This window comes from Bactrocera neohumeralis, chromosome 5 (genome assembly GCF_024586455.1).
Source record: "Bactrocera neohumeralis isolate Rockhampton chromosome 5, APGP_CSIRO_Bneo_wtdbg2-racon-allhic-juicebox.fasta_v2, whole genome shotgun sequence".
Taxonomy (NCBI): Eukaryota; Metazoa; Arthropoda; class Insecta; order Diptera; family Tephritidae; genus Bactrocera; species Bactrocera neohumeralis.
In genome coordinates, this window is record NC_065922.1 from 68,312,185 (window position 1) to 68,329,171 (window position 16,987).

The following is a 16,987-nucleotide window of genomic DNA, read 5'->3' on the forward strand; positions in this document are numbered from 1 at the left end:
ATTTTTTAAGTATGACCGAGTAATTTTTATTTAGCTCAAAACATTTATTAATCCATTAAGTTTGTTAAAAAAAGTATAATGGAGATATACTCGTATGGAGCGAAATGGAAATTCTTAAAAATTTCGGTGTATTTAAAATATATTTAGGTTTACAATCCAAGAACGTAAAAGGAATTTTAATTTCAGTGAAGGCAAAATATAGCCTGCCGCGAACTGCAACTTAAGTCCAAAAATCTCCTGAATATAAACATGCAGTGTTTATATAAAACGTCCAGTGGCGTTTTACCATTTAATTTACTCGCTGCCTGCCGACTTTGCAATGTCACACAGCCGGTTTTCAAGTAAATGAGATTTTCCAGCGGCACCCAGTGCGTTTAATGCGTGTCCAAAGGGCGTGTGACCCGGCTTGATGTTTCAGCAAATTTTCTGCTGACACGCATTTTCTAACTAATACGACGTGCGCCGTAGAGTTGAATGAAACGAGTCCATTTAAAGTTTTTGCAAGCTTTGTAAAAGTGTTTGAAAATAGCATTGCGTGAAATTCACCAAACGTGCATGCAATTTGTAGCGTAACTTTAGGCGCCACAACTTGGGCGTTGCGTTAAAGTAATAGATAGACGCTCCCAGCAGGAAGTGCGTGTTTTTAATTGAAACTTCAAAGCAAAAAATTAGTTTAGCATACGTTCAGGCGCTTAAATGGTGCACCCGTTTTCTTCGTACCCATCATGATTGAGTGATTTGTGATTTTTTGGTGTTAGTTTGCGTGACGCTGATTATGTGGTGTTAGCTGGGCTAATAAGGAAACACTTGTGAAAATGTGCATACTTTTAGGCGTAACTACTTTAATATAATAGTGGCAGCATAATATTTTTATGCTCACTGATTTTTTATACTCTTATGAATGCAACGGAAAGTTAAGAGTTGAGTACTCTTAGACCAGTTAAGAATCGCTTGGGTTAAGTGGTTATCTATAATTATTTTTCACAAAAGCAGGCAATGGCAAGTTTTAAGAATTACTGTATATAAATAAAGTGTTTCTCTGGAATATGTTATTTATTATTTGTAATTTATCAAATTTCAAAACCCCTTAGCTGAATAAAATATTGCATACTTTTCGGCTTCGAATAAAAACTTTTTTTTCAGATCTGTTTATCTCAACTTTATAAACTATTATTTGTTAGTAGAAATCTTGACAATTTTGTACACTCAAAACAATATTTGCTCATTGCGCCAAATATTATGCAAGCAAAAAACTAAGAGCTTGAACAAATCTGCGTAAGAGAGCTACTAATTTTACTAGTCGCCATGCATTTGCAGTTACCATTTCAAACACTTCTGTGTCTGATTTCAATGTAGTGCTAGAATAAATATTTAAGTACTATTAGTGTTCAATGTTGCATACTTACGAGCGCAAGTTTTTTTTTAATTTTTTTAACTTCAACTATTTTAGCACTGAAATTTGCATGCTTAATTGTACTGAACATAATAATAGCTGTTTGCGCTGCCAAAAGTATGCAAAACTAATTATAATATTGCTGATTCGGCAACAATAGCGGAAATGGCGGGAATTTCCCAATGGCAAATAACGTAGTTGCCTAAAGTATTAATTTGTGTTTGCTGGCAGCACCATTTCAAACTTCTCTAATGCTATTATTTGGCTATTAAAATATTTCGCAAGAGCGCTGCAAAGTATGCTATGAAATGCGGGAGTGCGGTGTGCGTATGAATTTGGTCATAATGTACATTATTTAACTTGACTTATGGTTTATTGCTTTGGAAATGTTTGTTACAAAATTAAAAAGTACACAGTTAAGAGCAAAACAGCTGATTTTAAAAATGTAATATTTAAATGGATCTGCTACCTCGTAAAATATTGCCTACATTTGGGTGCTTTTCGTAAGTAAAATTTAGTTCGATGTAAGTCTCGCAATAGGAGAGTTCATCAACTGTATGAAATCTACTCAGTATGTTCTATTTTATGTAATTTGTACTCGTAGAAGAGTCGAAATTTTTAACTAAAATGTGAAATTTTTAAGGACCTTTCTTCGCACTATACCATATAAATTTATATGTATACATTAGATAACAGGAAATATGCGGGAATCGCAATGCAATCACTTTAAATTTAGACATAAGCTGTTTTCAAATCATTTTCATCAATTATTATATTCAGCCTAATAGTATGCTTTAAAATATTTTTAATGTTTGAAATAACACGTAACTAAATCGATAACCTTCAATTGCAACAAATTTAGTTTAGAAAGTTAAATTTTAATAGAATAGCAACTCATATATCCTCTATTATTAAAATAATAACTGTCTTAAAAGCAAATATTCACATTTGCTTAGCAGCAGCAATGTAAACTAAGCTTTAAAAGAGATTTTGTAACATATGAAAGCATAGTTTTAGGTTTCAAGACAATAAAATATGCACATCACTGAGATTTTGTTATTAAAATTTTAAATTTCGTCGATTGTTCAAACAAGTGAGCTAAGCTGCTGACAGCTGCTGGTGTAAAACCAATGTTTATTTATTTTTGAGTTATACATTTCGGCTGATTTGCATTTATTTTTATGATTTGACATGCAAATCAGTAAATATCTATTAAAGAAGAAGAAAAAGTGTGATACATAAAGCATATGCAGCATTGTAACTGGTTTAAAAATATTAAAATTAATTTGAAACCAAAAAGTACGATTTTTGATGTATACATTTAGGCTGATTTGGATGTATTTTTAAGATTCGACTTGCAAATCAGTAAACACCAATTTTCAGTAATAGAAAACAAGCAGAAAAAGTGTGATGCATAAAATATATGTTTTGAAAACATTAAATATCATTTGAAGCCAAAAAGTAGGCTAGAGTATTGTAAAAAGTTATAAGACTTGTTGTACAGACCGAATAAGCTTGAAAACTTTGCTACGTACAAACAAAACTAATTAAAACTATTTTTTTCAGCAGCAACAGTTATGCTATTTTAAAACATTAATATTCATTTGAAGCTTTTATATTATTATTTTGTAAAAAGTTTAAGGCTTGTTGTACTTAACAATAAAATTTGTAGAAAAACTAAACTGATTAACTTATTTATGTGTAAATGAGCATATTGCGTTCAAAAAGTATGTAAGACATATGCACCCAATAAATTGTGCCTGAAAAACTATGCAACACTTTATGAGCTACAAGCTTGAAATGTGTATAAAATGTTTGATTAACAAGTTGCTGCTGAAATATTCACTATAAATTATATCTAACCATCTTTTTTCCCCTATAATAAATGTAGAAGCATACTTCGAGGCTAAACTTTCAAATATCACAACGTGCATTGAAACATTTCAACACTGTAAATACTTTGTATAAGCATATCTAACGGAAAAACAGCTGAAGTATTGCAGCGGCTGCTAAAGCGAGAAAATGTGTGAAATTCAGCCAAAATTGTGGTATAAGAGGGTGTGTGAGAGCGCTAATGTGGGTGCGGCATCAACGTTAAATAAACAACTTTCGCTTTTTATTGCTAAACCAAATGCGAAAATAATTTTTTTTTTTATTTTAGGAGCGGAAATTTTTTTGCGTAGCACTAAAGCATTATTTTTTAGTGCAGGTGGAAGTTTTAATAAATTTCTGAAATTTTGGTGGCAACGCTAGTTTGATAGTTGGCGGTTACGATCTCATGACTATAAAACGATATTGGTATTTAACATCGCTTAAGGAATAGTAAAAAGTACAAAACTGATTCGAACGTGCTTAAATGAAAGCGCGCTTTTAGGGGTTATACATAAAATATAAAAACTTGACACGCACACTTGTGCAAAAAGGCGTAAAACTAGTTATATGACCGCAACGTTGAGGGTAAATAGTGGATGTATCGTAAAAGATACGGGGCGAACGTGAGATGAGCTTTAATTTTTGTTACGATTTTCGGGTACTTTTATGCAGTTATTGGTTAAAAGTTAAAAATATTAAAAAAAAATTAATTTGATTTAATTAATTTAAATTTAATTTTTTTAATTTATTAATTTTAAATTAAAATTATGTATTAATTTAAATTTTTAAATTAATTAATTAATTTAATTATTTAATTTTTTTTTTAAATTAATTAATTAAATTAATTTTGAATTAAAGTTAATTACGAAAGAGAAATAATTTAAAATTAAATTTAAGAAAACAAAAAAATTTAATTAATTTTCAACAAACGCAAATTTTATTTTTAAGTAATTAAATTTTTTTAAATTAATTTAAATATTTTAATTTTATTAAACTTAATTTTAAATCAATTAATTTCTCACGCATTTAAAAAAATTAAATTAGCTTTAAATTAAAAATTAATTAATTAAAAAAATAAATAATTTTATAACAAATTTGTGTACTTTAATTAAAAATGAATTTAATTGAAAAATAAATAATTTTAAATTAAGCGTTAACAATTAAAAAATTAAATTAATTTTTAATTAAAGTCAACAAATTTAATTAAAAATTATTTAAATTTTTTCAATTAATTTAATTTTTGTTTCTTTAAACTTAATTTAAATTAGTTCATTTCTTTCTCTCTTAAAATAAATAATTTAAAATTAGTTTTAAGCTACTACAAATCCTTCTTTTTCAAATTTGTGTTCTTTAAGTCAAGCGTTGGGCAATAACGCATTTTAAGTACCCACCGACGCGTTGCCCTTTCAAAAAGGATCATAACTTTTTAGGACATTTTAAAGACAAGAGAAAGCACGAAGAATTCATGTTCTTTCAGCATAAATTTTTATTTTAACTTTTATACTTTATGTATTTTTAAATTTTTTCTACTTTTCTTCATATATGGTGTAATAACTACAACAACCATAGTAACCAACAACAACAAAAGTTGATTGTCACAAACGCAGAACATCTCAAGGTTTACGCACCATTACATTTTACTGAAGTCACACTGATACAACGTGTACTGTGCTACCAATGTGTCATGGCAGCTGTGGCGTATACGTAACATTTGTTCCATGCAAGCAAGTCGTTGCGGTGTGGTGGCGGCGACTTGGCAAGGCGGGTGACAACTTCAAGTGAGCGTGTGAGTGCGGTTGTAACGGTATGCGTGTATGTGCATTGTAAGTATATATATATATATGTTGTAAGTATATACACACACACAAATTGAAATTAAAGTCATATAAGTTAAATGTAGCCAAGTAACAATAAAATGTAGCAGCACAGTCTATTTGGTAAGACCTATCGGTTGTTATTGTGTTTCGCACGGAAATTGTTGTAGCTTTTAATCAAGAGAAGTGGAAATCGTGGAAGCAGATAAATCAAATGAAATTGATAGGTGAGGTTAAATTAAAGGATTTCACTCTTTTCTGCCTCGTTTTACTTCCTAAAGGAACAGTGTCCTTTAGCGAAAGTGCGTGTGATAAAATTAACTTTATTCTTGTGGATGTTCAGTAATGAAGCAAATTATAGTGTATATACTGGGGGGAAAGAAAAGTATTTTCGACAATACATAAGTAATATGCTATACATTTGCGCTCAGCCCCTTTCGTCGGGAAAGAAGAGTTACTGGTCATAGCAAAGAAAATCAAAGACATTAAAGCGTCAGGAAAGAATATTCAACAGAGCCCTGAAGGAAGCTATAAGTTCAAAATCTCAACTGTTCGCTAAAGTGTACAACGCTTGTATTGTTCTCCGATTCGTGGAAAGTACCGTGTTTGGGTCTCCTTCCAAAACCAAAGAAACATAACAATGATTTTTGGTACGGACGAAGTCGCCAAGAGCTTATCTATCTCGAGTGGCGTACGCCAAGGCTCACTATTAGGCCAATTATTGTGGAGTCTCACATATGACGGGGTGCTAAGAAGACAGACTATTTCTTTATGATTCAGCATGTCAATTTGAAAAAAAAGATAAAGCTCAATTAATAGATGGGATAAAGTTGCCACAAAAGTCTAAAGAAACTCAAAATTCAATACCAGTGTACTATAAAATAATTTTCTGATAATATTTGCAATGTTTTTATACAATTAAATTTTAATCAATATTCATTCCAGTTCAAAATCGTTCCGTTCCATTTTAACTCGTTTCTTTGATATTCTTCATTCTTTAATTTTTTTTCACATACGCATTTCTTATATATATTTTTGTTTCTGTCGTCTATATACTTTTGCTTGTTTAATTAAAAGTAGGAAAAGGGTTGCCAAAAAAGAATAAATTCATATGAAATAATCTGAAATAGAAGCTCAAAACTGATCATTTTATTATGTATAATGTATTAAGCTATATACAATTAATTTTTTATACATTTCATTCCAAATCGTTCCGTTCCATTTTAATATATTCTGTTTCATTCTATATCATTTCAATACTTTTAATTTTTTAAACGTTTCATTCCAAATCGTTCCGTTACATTTTATCAAATTCTGTTTCACTCCATTTCGTTTCATTTCAATACTTTTAATTTTTTAACGTTTCATTCCAAATCGTTCCGTTACATTTTATCAAATTCCGTTTCATTCCATTTCGTTTCATTTCAATACTTTTAATTTTTTATACCATTCATTCCAAACCGTTCCGTTCCATTTTAATATATTCCGTTTCATTCCATATCGTTTCATTTCATTACTTTGCATTCCACTTTTTTACATTTCAATTTAATTTTTTTTTGCTTTTTTTGTTGCTTACAAACTTTTATGAGTAGCATTCACAAGTAAATAAATAAACATTAAGAATGTTACTCATACGCCGTGTGATACCTTAATGTGGAAGCAGTCTTAAAAGACAAGAAAATTTAGCAAATTATATAAAAATCTGAAAACCTCATAGGGGATACGGAAATAAAGTTAAAAGCTTACAAAAGTAATGAATCTTTCCATTTCAATCAAGAAAAATCTAAGAATTTGCAGTTACTCATACGCCATGACGCACCTTATTCACGCCTTTCGCGCCATGACCTGTCGAAGCAAACTATTTCTAAGCAAATTTTCCACACAAAACTTGTTACGGCAGCCAACAAATAGTACATACAAGTATATGTGAAAACTTATAAGGCCGGCTTGTGGTGGCGCAAGTTTATTTAAAAGAAATAAGAAAGTCAATACCGCAGTATATAACAGCTATGCGGCAATATACTTGTAGCTAAGTGAAGAAAGATATACCAAACTTTGCTACGCAGCAAAACTTCTTGAAACTTAACTAAACTATGCTAAGGTTAGCACAACTTAGCGCTAAGCTGCTACAAAAGTGGCCAGTTACAATGCAAAATTTATGTAGTTGTGATGCTTTCAATGCTAGACTGCAAGCACTTAACTATACATACGTGCTTGTATGTGTAAATGCAGGTAAGTAAGAATAACTGTATTGATTTTCAATTTTCCTTAATGCTCTTATGTGAAAACGCACACAAGATAGCCAATAAGGTGCTTTTGCTTGCCAGGTAAACTTATACTTGCATGTGTGTGTGCTGAGAGAATATGTAAATATGTGTAAAATATATACATGTTTGTGTCAGTGTGCGGGAAATTATATGTAAATATGTGTAAAATATATGCATGTGTGTGTCAAGTAGCTATATGGCGCTTTGGCAAACAAATCAACTTGTCACTCGCTCGCTTATGTGCTCGTAATGCAATTTTACGACTATATATTGGTTATTCTTGTAGTCATTATCCTTTAATATAACACACACACACATATATGCATGTCAATAAAATTTTATTTCCTTCTATACAAATATATAGAATATACTGCTAATGCGTGTTGTTGGCAAGCAAACACGCACAAAAGCGGCGTGTGTGGGGGGTTGCTTTTGTAAATGGGGAGACTAAGGTTTGTTAGCATGCTGTTGTGCATGTATTGGTTTTTTACTTAATTGACTTGTATGTATGTATGTTTGCATGACGTCTAACAGTACTTTTGTGGCTGATGACAAATGTAAATTACTGTAGTGGTTAAAGCGTAATCGATAAGTGGGTAACAAAGTGGGCGAACATGAATGAACACAAAAGTTTGCTGCCGAGAAGTAAAAAAAGTTTCGATATGTGGGTGTGTGGGTGTGTGTGAGAGTATGAGTAGTTCTTGATAAACTACATATCGTCACCTAAAATGCAAAATAACGTAACATCACTTTTAGTAACTTTACACACGAAGGAAAAACGCTATAATAGAAACTACTCATATTGAAAAAAATATTGAGTTTTGGCTATAAAATGGTTATATGTAGGTTATATGTTGGTTATATTTGACAGTGGCAGCTGAAGATTTTATGCTTCATATATGAAATATGATGTAAGAAATCGTAAGCAATAAAAAAACTCTATTTCGATTTTTTTGATGTTACGTTGTTTTGTATTTTAGGTCATAATATGTATTTCATTAAAAAAAAAAATCAAAAAAATATGTATAAAACTCTATATTACTCGCCTAGCGAGGTAGTGCGCTGGGTTTGGGACCCGCCACTTAGAAACCACTTCCAATGAAAAAGAAACAACAGTCTATTCATCCGAGACCCCACTTTACTATGATTTACGGACGAACACCTGGAATGTTCGGTCTCAGTCGATGGAACGAGGAAGTGTACGAGATATTCAACGACATCGAAATAGTTCTACGAATTAAGAGACAGCGGCTACGCTGGCTAGGTCATGTTGTCGGGATGGAAGAGAACACTTGAGCTTTGAGAGTATTCGACGCAGTACCCGCCGGGAGAAGCAGAGGAAGATGCACAATAAAGAAGAATACTTTATACTTCACGAAATTATTACGTTAAGAAAAAACGTGTTTTCTTTCTAATGTTTCCCATACTATTTTTCATTTATTATAATATATAACATAATATTCAGTTAAAAAACTTTCTGCATAAAAGTTTGTTTGCTACATACTTGTATTAGTCATTATTCGCCAGATTAACGGCTTATAGTTGATAAAGTGCCCAAGGAGGAACATTTCAATTATCGAATTTATTATACTTTGCACAAACTTTATGTTTATTCATAACCAGCAACAATGAAGATGAATTGCCGAAAGAAGTTATTAAGCCAAACAGCTATATAGATTTAGAAATTGAATATGAAGATATGCGCATACTAGCGTATAAGGAGTTGGTAATACTGGTATATACTATAACACATATATGTATATGTATATGTATATGTTAAAAGCGTCATTTGGGTATGATTTAGTTATTGAAAGACAGATTATCGAAGTTATTGGCGGCCAGCTCGATAAGTTGCTTTCAGGTGTGAGATAAAAAGCTTAGCAGCTCATGCAAGTCATTGGCAGTCCTGTAAGAGTGTTCACATTATGAAATATTTATGTTGAGAAATGCATACAGGTGAGTTCTTTCTTATGTATGCTGGCCCTTACTAGGCAGTAACTCACACCTAAACTATCAAAGTTGTTTGCTGAATCATATGCGTAGTTATAATTACTTTTAAGGCATGCCTAGTGTGAAATTTTTAATCGATATCTGAACGATTTTATTTTTTCAATATTTTTAATTTTTTTTTTTTTTGATAAATAACATACTAAAATTTCAAATTGATGTTTCAAATAGTTTTTGAATTAAAGTCTTCTAAATTAAAAAGTCTTCTCAATTAAAAAAAAAATTTTTTAAATAGATTTTCGACAGACCAAAAATTTAGATTGAAACTGAACTTAAAAAAATAAAACGCCACTATTTTGCCCGTTTTTGATTTTTTCTACCATATATTCATTTTATGAACAATATCTGCTAGTAAAGAACTGTGTTATTAGGTTTCGTTCTCGCAGAAGGCCGGAAGCAGTGGACAAGCGAGTTTTTAGCGTCGTCGGAGATCGTGCTCAAAAAAAAAAAGTTTTTTTTTTTAAACTTGCTAAGTATTCTTAAAATATGTATAAATAGATCTTTTGGCCCTTAAAAGTTTGAGGCAGCTATTATACGTATAGCAGTTTAGTTCTTTTAGTTCCCAGAAATCGACTTTTCTGGGCTGCCTAATTGGGTGTTGCTTTTAGTGCGGACAAGTTATATAACGCTATTATAAAACGTATAGTAAAATGCGTTTAGTATCTGTTTTTGGAATCTAGTGAAGTTGCTAAGTTGGGTATAACAGAAAATATCTACATTTCGGGTGCACGCAGTAACAACGCTTAATTGTTCGAAGATCACAAAGGTGGAAAAAGATATGTACGAAAATAAAGAAGAGAGAGGACTTTCTTTTAAAGCAATTTAGCTTAGGGTAGGGAGTAGAAAACAAAAAGACAATTTGGTTAGTAAAATATTTGAGTTCATTTCAAATTTTGAAAAAAGGATAAGGTTTGAGGGCATTCAACTGGATATTAAGTACATTACAAATACTTCATTTATGACCCCGTATTCATATAGAAAGCAGCAAACCACTATAATATGGGTCGAAGCTCCCAATAAAATTGACAACTTCCTTAGCAGAAGTGAGTCTTGGTAAAAATCCAGATCTTTCACTCTTTATAGAAGCTCAATAGAGCTTTAAGGCTGTTGGTTAGAGCTTTAAAAGCTATTTTTCTTAATATTTTTAGTGGCCTGGTATGCAATATAAGTTAATATATTTCTTTTTATAAGTCATTCATGTCGCTGTAAACAAAAATAACACGTATTTTCAAGTTCTAAATATAGTTTACTATGCTCAAAAAATAAATTTAAGGCGGTTCAGTGGCGCTTCTTTGGATAAAAGTCTTAAATATCTGTGCTTTGATATAGACTGATTTTACTTGACGAAATCATGAATGGAGTACAATCAAAGAAAAAACAAGAAAAAATGTTAACTTCGGTTGCACCGAAGCTAAATACCCTTCACGGGTGCATTTCTGTTAGTAACTATGTGTTCAGTTTGTATGGCAGCTATATGCTATAGTTAAACGATCTGAACAATTTCTTCGGAGATTACATTGTTGCCTTAGGAAATAATCTATACCAAATTTCGTGAATATATCTTGTCAAATGTGAAAATTTTCCATACAAGAACTTGATTCCAATCATTCAGTTTGTATGGCAGCTATATACTATAGTGAGCCAATCTAAACAATTTCTTCTGATATTATATTATTTCTATAAACAATAACTCATACCAAATTTCGTTAAGATATATCGTCAAATGAGGAAGTTTCCCATGCAAGCATTTGATTCCGATCATTCAGTTTGTATGGCAGCTATATGCTATAGTAATCCGATCTAAACAATTTCTTCGGAGATTACATTGTTGCCTTAGAAAATAATCTATGCCAAATTTCGTGAATATATCTTGTCAAATGTGAAAGTTTTCCATACAAAACTTGATTCCAATCATTCAGTTTGTATGGCAGCTACAAGCTATAGTTAACCGATCTGAACAATTTCTTCGGAGATTACATTGTTGTCTTAGAAAATAACGTGTGCCAACTTTTGTGAAGATACATTGTGAAATGTGAAAGTTTTCCATACAAGAACTTGATTCTGATCGTTCAGTTTGTATGGCAGCTATATGTTATAGTGGTTCGATATCGGCAGTTCCGACAAATGAGCAGCTTCTTGAAGAGGAAATGACGTTTGCAAAATTTCAAAACTATATCATAAAAACTGAGGGACTAGTTCGTATATATACAGATGGACGGACGGACAGACGGATAGACAGACAAACGGACCAGGCTAAATCGACTCAGTTCAATATACTGATCATTTATATATATGATTTATAGGGTCTCCGACGCTTCTTTCTGGGTGTTACAAACTTCGTGACAAACTTAATATACCCTGTTCAGGGTATAAAAATATGCTAAATCACCCTCGAACGATTTTATCTATTTTATATCTAATTAAATGTTTTCTGGGCTTGACTATGGTACCGAAAATGCTTATATGTATTACGAGTATGGGGTCTAAGGGAAGTGTTGAAAGTGTAACTGTTTTTTTGGAAAGTCGACAATTTGTAAACATTAATTTAAGTGTACACAACACCTTGAATAACGCTTAATCAGCGCAAAAATTGCATAATAGCTGTGAAATCACTTAATGGCCGCTTCACAACTGACAACTGATTTGCTGACAGCAGTTAACTGCCGCAATTTTTCTGCTTGTCAGCATAAAGAGATCACTAGAAGGTGGCTTTGTGCAAATATATGCTCCTAGCAGGCTTTGTAAACGATTTAGACATCAACTGTTGCATATGCATGAGCGCTTAAACCCATCTAACCGACGGTGACATATGAAAATGATACAAAGAAGACACACTTACACTGAGACTCACAAACTCAATGGCATATTATTCTTTGTGACACAAGCAAGCACGAGCATTCACGCACGCAACTAAACATATACATATGTAAGCATTTGAGTGCAAATTTTTTAATGTACGCAATCATTCCGCATCGCTGCACGTCGTTTGACATTCCACAGAATTGCACTAATGTTGCCATTTAATGTTACAGATGGGAAAAGAGTAAAGAAAATAAGCATAACTAGAAAGAAATGCAAAATGCGCACAAGCATTTGTGCTGATAAAGCGCTCACACGTAGCGAAGAAGCACTTGAGCAGCTGTTGTACGTGGCGTATGAGTGACATTGATTCGCATAAGTGATAACTACGCTTTATGTTTTTATATATGTATGTGTGTGCATGTGGCTGCAGCTGTGGGAACTCTATATTGATTGCTACAAATGCAGCAATCATGTAAAGTGTTGTGGTAGGCTTCGTAGTTGTAGGTATTGATTTCATATGTCAGCAGTAGTTGCATATTAAATGTTGCGTATACGCACCAGTGGTATGAAAAGCGAAGTTAAAGGTTTTTTGTGTAAATAATTTGTTGCAGCGCGTAAATTTAGATGTTTTTGTTAGTTTAGTAACTTTGACTTTAACTTTATTTGTAAACTTAACTTAAACTAAAATTTAAACTTAACTTATACTTAACTTAAACTTAAACTTATAATAAAACTTCAACTTAAATTTAAACTCAACCCTTTACTTAACTTCAACTTTACCTTGAACTTAACTTCAACTTAACCTTAAACTTAACTTCAACTCAACCTTAAACTTAACTATAACCGTAACTTTTAGCTTAAACTTTTATCTTCATTGTAAAACACCTTACTTCTTATGGTAGTTAATTCCAGTTTACACTTTAACTTTTAGCCGTAACCTAAACTCAGCCTTAACTTAAATTGTAAGCGTAACTTATGAGTTACTAGCCATCTTGATTACATATTGTCATTTCTTTGTTACTACTTTAACTGTAAACTTAGTCGTAAACATAACTTTAAACTTAAGCATAACTTAATGTGACCTTTATTGTAAAAGTAATAGTTGAATTTTATCTTAACTATTATCCAGCTTGATTATTAGTACTAGTATATCCTATATAAATGTAACAGTAACATAACTAAAAAGTAAGGTTTAATTTGAATTTAATATTTATTTTAACTTCATTGTTTACTTACTATCTTTATGCTCAGCTTAAACTTAACCTCTACTTTAAAGTTTATTACTACTACTTACTTTATACCAAAGCGTAAACTTAACTTTTAACTTAGCCTTAACCATGACCATAAGCGGAAATGTAAATTTCGTCATTATTACGCCAATTTCAATGATAAATGAAATTTTAAGCGCAACCTTAAACTTAACTTTGTTACTTAACTTAGACTTAACGTTAACTTTAACCGTAATTGTATCAGTTTCCATAAGTTTTCACTTTGATAACGTAAATTTTAAGTTAAGTAGCAACTTAAACTTAACTTAAACCTTAAATTGGAAATTAACATAAACTTAACGTTAACCTTAGCCGTAATTGTAACAATTTTCATAAGCTTTCATTTCGATAACATAAATTTTAATAATTAGTAGCAACTTAAACTTAACTTAAACCTTAAATTGGAAATTAACATAAACTTAACGTTAACCTTAGCCGTAATTGTAATAGTCTTCATAAACCTTCATTTCGATAACATAAATATAAATAATTAGTAGCAACTTAAACTTAACTTAAACCTTAAATTGGAAATTTACGTAAACTTAACCTTAACCTTAGCCGTAATGGTAACAATTTTTATAAGCTTTCATTTCGATAACATAAATTTCAATAATTAGTAGCAACTTAAACTTAACCTTAAAATAGCAAATTTACGTAAACTTAACGTAAACCTTTACCGCAAATTTACGAGTTTCCATAAGCTTTCATTTCGATAACATAAATATAAATAATTAGTAGCAACTTAAACTGAACTTAAACCTTAAAACTGACCTTAACTTAACTTAAACTTTAATTGTGAAATTAAGATTTTTGAACATTTTGAGCATTTTTCTTTATTTTAAGCACTGTTGTAGTACAAAGATAGAGAATCATGGTGTCCATGTTGGAAATATTCCAAATGAGTGTTTTGTCAATGTAACTCTTTGTTGACTAAAATGCAGTTTGAAAAATCCAGAGAAGAATGACAGAGTCTAGCCTTCGCGTTTACAATTTCCTCATTGATTATTTGAAGTGTTTGACATATTGAATAAAAATTTAACGAAACAACGAAGAGGAAGAACGATTGGCGCGCTGTTGTAAACTCGGATATATCCGCGTAAGCAGTGTATCCCCAATAAAGAAGAAGAAGATAGAGGATAATGGAGGCAAGTTTGTGATTACGGAAGATCAGAGTATGGATCTATAATCAGCCTGCTCATAAGTTGATGAATATCGTTCGCACCTCACACAAAATGGTTCAGGAATGGAGGCTTAAGCAGAATTGAGTTAGAAGTATAACAAGAGAGAAGTGAACTCAGTTAAATAGCGGAAAGTCGGAGATATTATTGGTAAAAGATATGTCTTTTGTAACCTTCCTTAGGAACTTTTTGGCTTATGTGGCTGTCAGCTGGATAAAAAATTTTTGAAACAGAATTATCGTTAGTAGGATTCAAATGTCCTATTATCGACATGAAAGACTGCTTAAAAAGCTTAAGTGTAGCCGTAGTGTACTTTTGTGTAGGAAGCGGCTAGCTTGTAGAGAGTAAAGACGATTGAAAATCTACAAGTAAGCCCTACTTTAGAAAAGAAGCAAAATAAGAATCACTTTCTTTGCATCTATCTCTATTTTGCTTTAGTTAGTAACCACTGAATTCAAATATTGATGAAAAACTCAAAACATACAACAAACCAATGCGACAAATGAAGACAACACTTTGTTTTGTGTTGTTGTATTTCAATCTACTAAACATAATTAAAAACTTCTGTGTCACTGAAAATGAAAAAATGTCACAAAATAGCGAAAGAACGAAATTTTTCACAGAGATAAGAGCAAGCAATATTAAAACTTAGCGTAGGGAAAAACATTAGCGTGCAAGTAAAACTACTTGTGCACCAATAATAAAACAAACAATGTAGAACGAAATAAAGTTCGCAACTAGCTGGCAACAACGAATGGCAAGGAGAAAACATTGAAAACAACAAGAGCCACGAAAGCAAACAAGCCGCAATCGACAGGTAACAGACACGTCACTGCCGACCTTCGCCGCCAGCTGTTCACAGCTGTTTAAAATGCAAGAAAGAGTTTGGTGGAAAGAGTGCGTGAGCGTGGAGCGCTTCAAGCGCACAGGTTATATGGCAGCAATGCAATTACCCATACGCTGTATATATTTAAAACACTACCAACAGGCGAGCGTCACAATGTCATGCAGACAGCCAGCTAATGATGAGTTCGGTGATGAGGAAGGCACGGCTTTAAGGCTGCAGTAACTAACATGCAAGCGTGCAGGCGGGTTTATATGCAAGAAAGCATTGTGCATGCCACACATTTGCGATTGCTGATTGTTGCATTTTCTCATTTCTCCAGTTTGGCGTAAGAACTTCGTGAGTTTAATTGTGACTCGCACGTCTGGCACAGCGCAGCGCTTCTACACGTCACGCTGCACAATCTCGTATGCAGTTGGAATGCAGGAATTTGTGTAATGGAATGCCAAGCGGTGTAGAAAAACTTAGAATGTATACAATGTAAAATTGAGTGGGTTACAGGTGGATATTGCAAGTGTGAGATATTTTTAATAATAACTAGAGGACCCGTCCACGCTTCACTGTGGCTGATACATAGATAATACTACTACTACTATCTATATGATTTCTATAAGTTGGATTATAATTATTAGTTCATGAAATATAGCATTTTTGTGAAGCAACTTGTGTTAGTTTACAAAAAAATGGATCATAAATCATCGTGTGTTAACAAAGCATTGCCTTTTGGGGGAAACTACTGTTGAATTTGGGCTCAGGGACATCCACCGTTGAAATATATTTACTAAGCTGGAAACAGGCGATTCGAGCACCGAGGATAATGATGCTCTAAAGATTCGAAAACTATGTGCAGAGTGGGTGCCTCGCAAGTTCATAGTCCCAAAAAAAGAAAAACAATGAATAACTGATTCTGAGAAGTGTTTGAGCGCTCTTTAATCGTAATAAAACAGAATTTTTGCGTCGGTGTGTGACAGTAGAAACATCATATCCCACTGGAGTCCAATCGACTGACATTCTAGTGGACTGCACATGATGAACCGGTTCTCAAGGTAATGACATCAGTCTTTTGGGATGCACGTGGTATAATACATACTCAACGACTGATTACTGAGCCAGTTATAATCTATTTCACTGCCTATTTGGTTGCAGTTCTTTTCTACTATTCCAAATACTTAGCAATTGTATTATTTTTGAGGAAGAATCTGTTTAAAATTGTACGCATATATTCAAATGATTCCTACAAACATGAATTTTCAACAAATGCTTATTATTTGAAATAAAATTTTGTATTTATGAGTTGTATTAAATTTTGACATAAAAAGATAAAAGGTATCCTATGTCCTTACCTGGTTCTAAGCTACCTCTCCACCAATTTTCAGCCAAATCGGTTCAGCCGTTCTTGAGTTATAAATGGTGTAACTAACACAACTTTCTTTTATATATATAGATTTTACTAATTACTAAATTAAGACTCTGTCTGAAAATATAGTCTATTAGAAAATATAAGAGATCAGGCATCGAATGAAGGCCTCGAATAACAGTAGT

General features: G+C 32.1%; 1 protein-coding gene and 1 long non-coding RNA gene across 2 annotated transcripts in view; both read right to left on the bottom strand.

Annotated features, from left to right (window-relative positions):
- LOC126758443 (uncharacterized) overlaps nt 1–16,987 on the bottom strand; it is a 151,515-nt gene that overhangs the window by 13,140 nt on the left and 121,388 nt on the right. The window lies entirely within an intron of this gene.
- Nucleotides 6,200–6,918, bottom strand: LOC126758459 (uncharacterized). Its single transcript, XR_007666853.1, has 2 exons — nt 6,826–6,918; nt 6,200–6,743 (listed from the first exon to the last, which is right to left on the bottom strand). It is a non-coding gene; the product is annotated as an uncharacterized LOC126758459 (long non-coding RNA).